This window comes from Hyperoodon ampullatus (genome assembly GCF_949752795.1).
Source record: "Hyperoodon ampullatus genome assembly, chromosome: 14".
Classification (NCBI taxonomy): Eukaryota; Metazoa; Chordata; class Mammalia; order Artiodactyla; family Ziphiidae; genus Hyperoodon; species Hyperoodon ampullatus.
In genome coordinates this window covers 23,854,746-23,866,138 of record NC_136927.1, presented here as the reverse complement: position 1 = coordinate 23,866,138, position 11,393 = coordinate 23,854,746, and the positions used below count along the sequence as shown (strand labels likewise).

The following is an 11,393-nucleotide window of genomic DNA, read 5'->3' as shown; positions in this document are numbered from 1 at the left end:
AGACTTGGCTCAGCACTCAGGACCTGTGTAGGGGCAAGGCTGTGGAGAGGAATGTAAATCACAGTCCAAGGGAGTTCAACCTTATGGTGCAAGAGATAGTAAACTGACAATTACTATGAGTGTGATAAGTGCATTGAAAAAGGCAGTTCAAAGTGCCAAAGGGTGACATTCTTTCTGGAGGAGGCAAAGAAGCTGTGACCCAGCCCTGACAAGTAGGGCTTGTAGGCAGAGGGAAGTTTTCAAAAGAAGGAAGAGGGGTTGGTCCCAGGCTGAGAGAACTGCCCAGGCAAAGGCTGGGTTTGTAAAGGGCTTTGGAGATTTGGCTGGAACAGGAGGGCTAAGAGGAGGGTGATGGGAGATGGACCTGGAAAAGCACTGGTGTTCTCACTGCTGAGGCTGAGCAGGAATGGTTAGTGTCGAGGCAAAGAGCAAGTCCTGACAGAATGGGATGGGGGATGCTCTGTGTATTCTCCTGTTGTGAGCTCCATGTCTGCAGCAACACGATGTTTCAGCCGCATCTCCTATCTTCCTTCTGTGATCCAGCCAGGAAGGAATACTGATTCCCAGTATGGCTGAAGGCTCCTGACTCCATACCTGGCCCACGCTGCTCTTATGACCAAAGTTCTCTTCGAACACACATATTCTCTCCATCTATCTATCCCTCTGTCTCTCTGTCTCTCACTCACACACACACACACTTCATTTTGGAAATTTTATACAACTTTTATCATCTAGCTGGATGGCTTGATTCAAAGTCAGTCCCCTGAGATTCTTTTTTTTTTTTTAATTTTTGGACAAACTCAAAAAATAAAACTGCCTTTGAACAGCTTTATGTTTGATACATTAAAATTTTCAATTTTTTCAATGTTTGCATTTTGTTTCTGTATTCTGGGGCTATAAATATATTCTATATTTTCTTCCAATATGTTTCTATAAACATATCATCACATTTTTATGAATGATATGAAATGCAGATATACTATTTTCCAAATATATTAGCTAATTTTTTTCAAGGATGCTGACTGAATAACCTTTTCATTCCCCACTGATTTGAAGTGACATAGACATAAGATACATTTATGTATATGTGTTAGGGTAAAATTCATTCACATATCTGTTAAGTTTTGACCAGGGAAGCAGAACCTCCATGAGCAATATAAAATAAGGAATTAATTGTAGAGATCACGTTTTACATGATTGTGGGAGTAAGGGGGAAAGTCTATGGAAGGCTGGCTGCCTCTTCATCTACAACTGCTAAAGTCAGAGAAATCAGAAAATCAGAAAAAGAGTTAAGGGGGAAGCAAGGGAGAGCGAGGACAAACTGGAACCACATCTGTCTCTCTCTGACTCTACCCTTGATAACATAATGACTTGCAGAAGGAGCTGGTGCCCTTCACCTTGAATCTGCAAATGTGCCTGGCTCAGGACACTGAGAAGCTAGTGGAAGAGACCTGGTGAGAGCTGCAGGAGCCATGGACCTGCTGCTGACCAAAGGGGCTCAGCAGATCAGTGACCATGTGCATGAGCTAGTGAGGACTCATCCCTGCACTGACCTCAGAGCTTCATTGCTGCTGCTTCATTTAAACCTTCCCAGTCACACACGGATTTCTTTTCAAGCCATACCAACATAGAAGGGAATTCTGGGGAACATAGTTCCCAATATATATATATATATCAAGAAGATATAACAATTATAAATATATATGCACCCAATATTGGAGCACTTAGATATATAAAATAAATATTAGCAGAACTAAAAGGAGAAATAGACAGTGATACAGTTATAGTAGAGGACTTCAATATCCTACTTTCAACAACTGATAGATCATTCAGACAGAAAAACAATAAGGAGATAGTGGACTTGAATAACACTATAGACCAATGGATGTAGCAGACATATACAGAACATTCCAGCCAAAACCAGAAGAAGACACATTCTTTTCAAGGCACATGGAACATTCTTCAGGAGAGATTATACATTAGGTCACAAAACAAGTCTTAACAAATTTAATAAGATTGAAGTCATATCAAGTATCTTTCCTAACCACAATGGTATGAAACTAGAAATCAAAAATAGGAGAAAAATTTATAAATATGTGGAAATTAAACGATATACACCTGTACAACCAACCAATGGGTCAAAGAAGAAATCAAGAGGGAAATAAAAAACTATCTTGAGACAAACCAAAATGGAAACACAACATACCAAAACTTATGGGATTCATCAAAAACAATCCTAAGAGGAAAGTTGAGAGTGGTAAACACCTACATTAAGAAAAAAGAAAGATCTCAAATAAACAATCTAACTTTACACCTCAGGGAATTAGAAAAAAGAAGGAAAAATAAGTCCAAATTTAGCAGATGTAAGGAAATAAAGATTAGAGATAAATTTCAAAGACACTAGAAAGACAATTAAAAAGATCAACAAAACTAATAGTTGGGGTTTTTTAAAAAGATAAAACTGACAACCTTTAGCTAGACTAACAAAGAAAAAAAGGGAGGAGACATTACAACTGATACTATAGAAATACAAAACATCATAAGAGACTGCTATGAACAACTATACGCCAACAAATTGTATATAACCTATAAGAAGTGGATAAATTCCTAGAAACATGCAACCTATCAAGACTGAATCATAAAGAAATAGAAAATCTGAATGGACCAATTGCAAGTAAGGTAATTGAAGCAGTAACCAAAGACCTACCAACAAAGAAAAGCCCAAGACCAGAAGCCTTCATGGGTGAGTTCTACCAAACATTCAAAGAAGAACTAGCTACCACTCCTTCTGTCATGGAAGGATGGTGTGTGAAAAATGTAAAAAGAAATTTGGTACTGTTATCACTCTAGATACATGGAAGGACGGTGCAAGGAACATCACAGGAAGTGGTGGAAGAGAGCTGGACAAAAATAAAGCTTTGACCTAAAAAAAAAAGCAAGACTTGATCCACATGGAAAGAATAGGTCCTCCACTTGCAGAATTTGTAAAAGTTCTGTGCACCAACTGGGTTCTCATTATTGCCAGTGCTGTGCGTACAAAAAGGGCATCTGCACTGTGTGGGGAAAAAAATTTGGATACCAAAAACTACAAGCAAACGTCTGTCTAGATGTATTGGTTTTTGGCTTTCCATATGATTTACTTTTTGCTTTGAATTTTCAAGGCATAACATAGATGTTCAGGTTACAAAATATGTCTTAAAACAATTAGGTTTAAATCAGGGAAGTTGATTGGTATTCATTCTTCTGTTTTCAAGCAGTTCTGAACTGCAACAGTGTAACTAGTTTTCTGTCTTAAGTTGTTTTTTTCCCCTTACAAACATCTTATTGAACTGGAATAAGTGGCAAATGTAATGAAAAAAGATTTTCCCAGTTCTATATGTACTTTTTTTTTTTTTTTTTTTTTTTTTTGCGGTACCCGGGCCTCTCACTGTTGTGGCCTCTCCCGTTGCAGAGCACAGGCTCCGGACGCTCAGGCTCAGCTGCCATGACTCACAGGCCCAGCTGCTCCGCGGCATGTGGGATCTTCCCGGACCGGGGCACGAACCCGTGTCCCCTGCATCGGCAGGCGAACTCTCAACCACTGCGCCACCAGGGAAGCCCAATATATGTACTTTTTATTTATCATTATATATTATTTTTGTCCTTTCTCTCTACTTTATTTGTAGTTATTGCAAAAGTGTGAAGGAGATTATTGATATTTGGCTCTGAACTTGGCATCCAGACATGTAATTCTTCCCTCATTCCCTGTTGGTTGCATAGTTCTCAGGATCAGCAGCCCCTTAATTAATTGCAGCTTCATAGGGAATTTAAATATCTGAGACCTTTATTACTAAAATGTTCCTTAAGTAATTAGCCCAGACCCAAATCAAACACAAGTTGTAGTTATGATATTTTTTATTTGTTCTTGAAGCCAAAGTGCCATTATCTCTCATATGAGAATGAGAACAGAAGGGATACCCTGTATATGTCCACATGAATACACTGGATTTCAGAAAAATACATATTCCATACATTACCTTGAATTCAAACTGTCATGAAAGTGCTTTGATGCAGAAACCAAACTTTTTTTTTTACCTCCTCTACTTCCCCCTCCCCTACTAAAAATAAATAGAAGTTAATTAATTAATTAATTAATTAAAGAACTAATGCCAATATTTCTCAACTTTCCAAACAATTGAAGAGGAGGGAACATTTCCAAACTCATTTTATAAGGTCAGCATTACCCTCATACCAAAGCCAGATAAAGACAGTATAAAAAAAGAAAATTGGGCCTCCCTGGTGGTGCAGTGGTTGAGAGTCCACCTGCCGATGCAGAGGACACGGGTTCGTGCCCCGGTCTGGGAGGATCCCACATGCCACGGAGTGGCTGGGCCCGTGAGCCATGGCCACTGAGCCTGCACGTCCAGAGCCTATGCTCCGCAACGGGAGAGGCCACAACAGTGAGAGGCCCGTGTACCGCAAAAAAAAAAAAAGAAAATTATAGGCCAATATCTCTGATGAACATAAATGCAAAAACCCTCAATAAAATGAGAGAAAAATGAATTAAACAGCACATTAAAAGGATCATGCGGGCTTCCCTGGTGGTGCAGTGGTTAAGAATCTGCCTGCCAATGCAGGGGACACAGGTTCAAGCCCTGGTCCAGGAAGATCCCACATGCCGCAGAGCAACTAAGCCCGTGCTCTACAACTACTGAGCCTGCGCTCTAGAGCCCACAAGCCACAACTGCTGAGCCCACGTGCCACAACTACTGAAGCCCGTGCACCCTAGAGCCCATGCTCTGCTACAAGAGAAGCCACCGCAATGAGAAGTACTGCAATGAAGAGTAGCCCCCGCTCTCAGCAACTAGAGAAAGCCCACGTACAGCAATGAAGACCCAACACAGCCATAAATAAATAAATAAATAAATAAGTTCACTATTAAAAAAAAAAGGATCATGCACCACAACCAAGTGAAATTTATCCATGGGATGCAAGGAAAATTAAACATATGCAAATCAATAAATGTGATATACTATACTAACAGACTGAAGAATAAGAATTATATGATCATCTCAGTAGATTCCAAAAAAGCATTGACAAAATTCAACATCCTTTTTATGATAAAAACTCTCAACAAATAAGGTATAGAAGGAATGTACCCCAACATAATAAAGGCCATATATGACAAGCCCACAGCTAACATCATATTCAACAGTGAAAAGCTGAGAGCTGTTCCTCTAGATCAGGAACAATACAAGGATGCCTACCTTCACCACTTTTTTTTTTTTTTTTTGGAGTAAAATTGCTTTACAATGTTGTGTTAGTTTCTGCTGTACAATGAAGTGAATCAGCTATATGTATACCTATATCCCCTCCCTCTTGGACCTCCCTCCCATCTCCCCCATCCCACCCATCTAGGTTGTCACAGAGCACTGAGCTGAGCTCCCTGTGCTATACAGCAGGTTCCCTCTAGCTATCTATTTTACACATGGTAGTGTATTTATGTCAAACCTAATCTCCCAATTCATCCCACCCTCCCCTTCCCCCGCTGTGTCCACATGTCCATTCTCTATGTCTATGTCTCTATTCCTGCCCTACAAATAGGTTCATTTGTACCATTTTTCTAGATCCCACATATATGTGTTAATATACGATATTTGTTTTTCTCTTTCTAGTTTACTTCACTCTGTATGACACCACTTCTATTCAATATAGTGCTGGAAATCCTAGCCAGAGCAATTAGACAAGAAAAAGAAATAAAAGGCATACAAATCAGAAAAGAAGTTAAATTCTCCCTGTTTGTAAATGACATAATCTTACATATAGAAAACTCTAAAGAGTTTGCCAAAAATATGTTAGAACTAATAAATGAATTCAGCAAAGTTGCAGGATACAAAATCAACATGCAAAATTCATTTGCATTTCTATACACTGACAATGAGCTATCTGAAAAAAGAAATTAAGAAACCATCCCATTTATAACAGCATCAAAAAGAATAAAGTTCTAAGGAATATACTTAACCAAGAACATGAAAGTTCTGTACATTGAAAACTATAAGACAGTGATGAAGGAAACTGAAAAAGGACATAAGTAAATGGAAAGATATGTATTTATGGATTGGAAGACAATATTTTAAAAATATCCACACTACAAAAAGGGATCTACACATTCAATTCAATCTCTATCATAATTCTAATGGCATTTTTCACAGAAATAGAAAAGGTAATTCTAAAATCCATATGAAATCACAAAAGACCTTGAATATCCAAAGGATTCTTGAGAAAGAAGAAAAAAGCTTAAGGTATCACACTACTTGATTTAAAACTATATTACAAAGCTATTAATAATCAAAACAGTATGGTACTGGCATAAAAACAGACACATAGACCAATGGAACAGAACAGAGAACCCAAAAATAAACTCACACACATACGGTCAATTAATCTTTGACAAGGGTGCCAAGAATACACAATGGAAAAAAATAGTTTCTTCAATAAATGATGTTGGGAAAACTGGATATTCACACGTGAAAGAATGAAATCAGACCCTTACACCATACACAAAAATTAACTCAAAATGGATTAAAGACTTAAACGTAAAAGCTGAAACCATAAAACTCCTAGAAGAAAACATAGGAGAAAACCTCCCTGACATTGGTTTTGGCAATGATTTTTTGGATTTGACACCAAAAGCACAGACCACAAAAGGAAAAATAAACAACTGGAACTATGTAAACTGAAAAGCTTCTGCACAGCAAAGGAAACAATCAACAAAATGAAAAGGCCACCTACTGAATGGGAGAACATATTTGAAAGCATATATATACTAAGAGGATAATATCCAAAGTGTGTAAGGAACTCACACAACTCAATAGCAAAAAAATAAATAAATAACCCAATTTAAAAATGGGCAAAGGACCCGAGTTGATATTTTTCCAAAGAAGACATACGATATCCAACAGGTTCATGAAAAGATGCTTGACATCACTAATCATTAGGAAAATGCAAATGAAAACCACAATGAAAATTAAAAAAAAACCACTTCTCATTGCGGTGGCTTCTCTTGTAGCAGAGCATGGGCTCTAGGGTGCACGGGCTTCAGTAGTTGTGGCACGTGGGCTCAGCAGTTGTGGCTTGTGGGCTCTAGAGCGCAGGCTCAGTAGTTGTAGAGCACGGGCTTAGTTGCTCTGCGGCATGTGGGATCTTCCTGGACCAGGGCTTGAACCTGTGTCCCCTGCATTGGCAGGCAGATCCTTAACCACTGCGCCACCAGAGATATCACTTCACAACTGTTAGGATGGCCAACATATCATCCTTTTTTTTTTTTTTTTTTTTTTTGGCGTTGCTGCACGGCTTATGTGATCTTAATTCCCTGACCAGGGATCGAACCCGGGCCCAGGGCAGTGAAAGCACTGAGTCCCCAAGGATGGCTAATATTAAAAAGACAAGAGCTAACAGGTGTTGGGGAAGATATGGAGAAAAGTGAACTCTCGTACATTGTTGGTGGGATGTAAATTGATAGACACATTATGGAAAACAGTATGGAGGTTTTTCAGAAAATTAAAAATAGTACTACCATATGATCCAGGAATTCCACTTCTGGGTAGATATCCAAAGGAAATAAAATCAGTATTTCAAAGATATATGCATTTCCATGTTAATTGCAGCATTATTCACAATAGTCAAGACATGGAAACAACCCAAGTGTCCATCAATGGATGAATGGATAAAGAAAATGTGGTATACAAAACCAGACAAGGATGTCACAAAGAAAGAAAACTACAGGCTAATATCACTGATGAACATAGATGCAAAAATCCTCAACAAAATACCAGCAAACAGAATCCAACAGCACATTAAAAGGATCATACACCATGATCAAGTGGGGTTTATTCCAGGAATGCAAGGATTCTTCAGTATATGCAAATCAATCAATGTGATACACCATATTAACAAATTGAAGGAGAAAAACCACATGATCATCTCAATAGATGCAGAAAAAGCTTTCGACAAAATTCAACACCCATTTATGATAAAAACCCTGCAGAAAGTAGGCATAGAGGGAACCTTCCTCAACATAATAAAGGCCATATATGACAAACCCACAGCCAACATCATCCTCAATGGTGAAAAACTGAAAGCATTTGCACTAAGATCAGGAACAAGACAAGGCTGCCCACTCTCACCACTCTTATTCAACATAGTTTTGGAAGTTTTAGCCACAGCAATCAGAGAAGAAAAGGAAATAAAAGGAATCCAAATTGGAAAAGAAGAAGTAAAGCTGTCACTGTTTGCAGATGACATGATACTATACATAGAGAATCCTAAAGATGCTACCAGAAAACTACTAGAGCTAATCAATGAATCTGGTAAAGTAGCAGGATACAAAATTAATGCACAGAAATCTCTGGCATTCCTGTACACTAATGATGAAAAATCTGAAAGTGAAATCAAGAAAACACTCCCATTTACCACTGCAACTAAAAGAATAAAATATCTAGGAATAAACCTACCTAAGAAGACAAAAGACCTGTATGCAGAAAATTATAAGACACTGATGAAAGAAATTAAAGATGATACAAATAGATGGAGAGATATATCATGTTCCTGGATTGGAAGAATCAATATTGTGAAAATGACTCTACTACCCAAAGCAATCTACAGGTTCAATGCAATCCCTATCAAACTACCACAGAACTAGAACAAAAAATTTCAAAATTTGTTTGGAAAAACAAAAGACCCCGAATAGCCAAAGCAATCTGGAGAACGAAAAACGGACCTGGAGGAATCAGGCTCCCTGACTTCAGACTATACTACAAAGCTACAGTAATCAAGACAGTGTGGTACTGGCACAAAAACAGAAAGATAGATCAATGGAACAGGATAGAAAGCCCAGAGATAAACCCATGCACATATGGTCACCTTATCTTTGATAAAGGAGGCAGGAATGTACAGTGGAGAAAGGACAGCCTCTTCAATAAGTGGTGCTGGGAAAACTGGACAGGGATGTGTAAAAGTATGAGATTAGATCACTCCCTAACACCATACACAAAAATAAGCTCAAAATGGATTAAAGACCTAAATGTAAGGCCAGAAACTATCAAACTCTTGGAGGAAAACATAGGCAGAACACTCTATGACATAAACCACAGCAAGATCCTTTTGGACCCACCTCCTACAGAAATGGAAATAAAAACAAAAATAAACAAATGGGACCTAATGAAACTTCAAAGCTTTTGCACAGCAAAGGAAACCATAAACAAGACAACCCTCAGAATGGGAGAAAATATTTGCAAATGAAGCAACTGACAGGGGATTAATCTCCAAAATTTATAAGCAGCTCATGCAGCTCAATAGCAAAAAAACCAAACAATCCAATCCAAAAATGGGCAGAAGACCTAAATAGACATTTCTCCAAAGAAGATATACAGACTGCCAACAAACACATGAAAGAATGCTCAACATTATTAATCATTAGAGAAATGCAAATCAAAACTACAATGAGATATCATCTCACACCAGTCAGAATGGCCATCATCAAAAAATCTAGAAACAATAAATGCTGGAGAGGGTGTGGAAAAAAGGGAACACTCTTGCACTGCTGGTAGGAATGTGAATTGGTACAGCCACTATGGAGAACAGTATGGAGGTTCCTTAAAAAACTACAAATAGGGGCTTCCCTGGTGGCGCAGTGGTTGAGAGTCCGCCTGCCGATGCAGGGGACACAGGTTCATGCCCCAGTCTGGGAAGATCCCACATGCCACGGAGCGGCTGGGCTCGTGAGCCATGGCCGCTGAGCCTGCGCATCCGGAGCCTGTGCTCCACAACGGGAGAGGCCACAACAGTGAGAGGCCCGCGTACCACAAAAAAACAAACAAACAAAAAAAAAACCCTACAAATAGAACTACCATATGACCCAGCAATCCCACTACTAGGTATATACCCTGAGAAAACCATAATTCAAAAAGAGACATGTACCAAAATGTTCATTGCAGCTCTATTCACAATAGCTGGGAGATGGAAACAACCTAAGTGTCCATCACTGGATGAATGGATAAAGAAGATGTGGCACATATATACAATGGAATATTACTCAGCCATAAGAAGAAACGAAATTGAGCTATTTGTAATGAGGTGGATAGACCTAGAGTCTGTCATACAGAGTGAAGTAAGTCAGAAAGAGAAAGACAAATATCGTATGCTAACACATATATATGGAATTTAAGAAAAAAAATGTCATGAAGAACCTAGGGGTAAAACAGGAATAAAGACACAGACCTACTTGAGAACGGACTTGAGGATATGGGGAGGGGGAAGGGTAAGCTGTGACAAAGTGAGAGAGTGGCATGGACATATATACACTACCAAACATAAGGTAGATAGCTAGTAGGAAGCAGCCGCATAGCACAGGGAGATCAGCTCGGTGCTTTGTGACCGCCTGGAGGGGTGGGATAGGGAGGGTGAGAGGGAGGGAGACATAAGAGGGAAGGGATATGGGAACAGATGTGTATGTATAACTGATTCACTTTGTTATAAAGCAGAAACTAATAAAAAAAATAATAATTAAAAAAAAGAAAATGTGGTATAAATATACAATGGAATATTATTCAGCCATTAAAAAGAAGGAAATCCTGCCATTTGGGACAGCATGGATGAACCTGGAGGACAATATGCTAAGTGAAAAAAGCCAGACACACTATGAACACAAATACTGTATAATCTCACTTACATGTGGAATATAAAAAAGTCAAACTCAGGGGCTTCCCTGGTGGCACAGTGGTTGAGAATCCGCCTGCCGGTGCAGGGGACACAGGTTTGTGCCCCGGTTCGGGAAGACGCCATGTGCCGCGGAGCGGCTGGGCCTGTGAGCCATGGCCGCTGAGCCTGCGCGTCCGGAGCCTGTGCTCCGCAGTGGGAGAGGCCACAGCAGTGAGAGGCCCGCGTACCGCAAAAAAAAAAAAAAAAATGAATAAAAATAAAAGTCAATCTCAGAGAAGCAGAGAGTACGGTGGTGGTTGCCAGGGGCTGGGAGGTGGGGGGAAATGAGGAGATGTTGGCCAAAGGGTACAAATTTCTGGTTATAAGATGAATAAGCTCTAGGGATCAAATGTACAGCATGGTAACTATAGCTAATAATATTGTATACTTGAAATTTGCTAAAAGATTAGATATTAAGTGTTCTCAACACACACACACACACAAACAAAATGGTAACTACAGGAGGTGATGGACGTGTTAATTAGCTTGATTGTGGTAACAATTTCACAACGTATACATATATCAAATCATCACATTGTACATGTTAAATTTTATTTGTTAATTGTACTTCCATAAAACTGGATGAGTCAATAAATAAATATTGTCAGGGAGAAAGAAGGGAGAAACAAACCAGATGGTCTGACAAAGATGAATCT

The 11,393-nt window shown here is 39.1% G+C and overlaps 1 pseudogene across 1 annotated transcript; it reads left to right on the top strand.

The window, feature by feature from the left end:
* Positions 1-2,801: 2,801 nt before the first annotated feature.
* LOC307063659 (cysteine-rich PDZ-binding protein-like) lies at positions 2,802-3,107 on the top strand (annotated as a pseudogene). The gene has a single exon. The product of its transcript is annotated as a cysteine-rich PDZ-binding protein-like (transcript).
* The last annotated feature ends 8,286 nt before the right edge of the window (positions 3,108-11,393 follow it).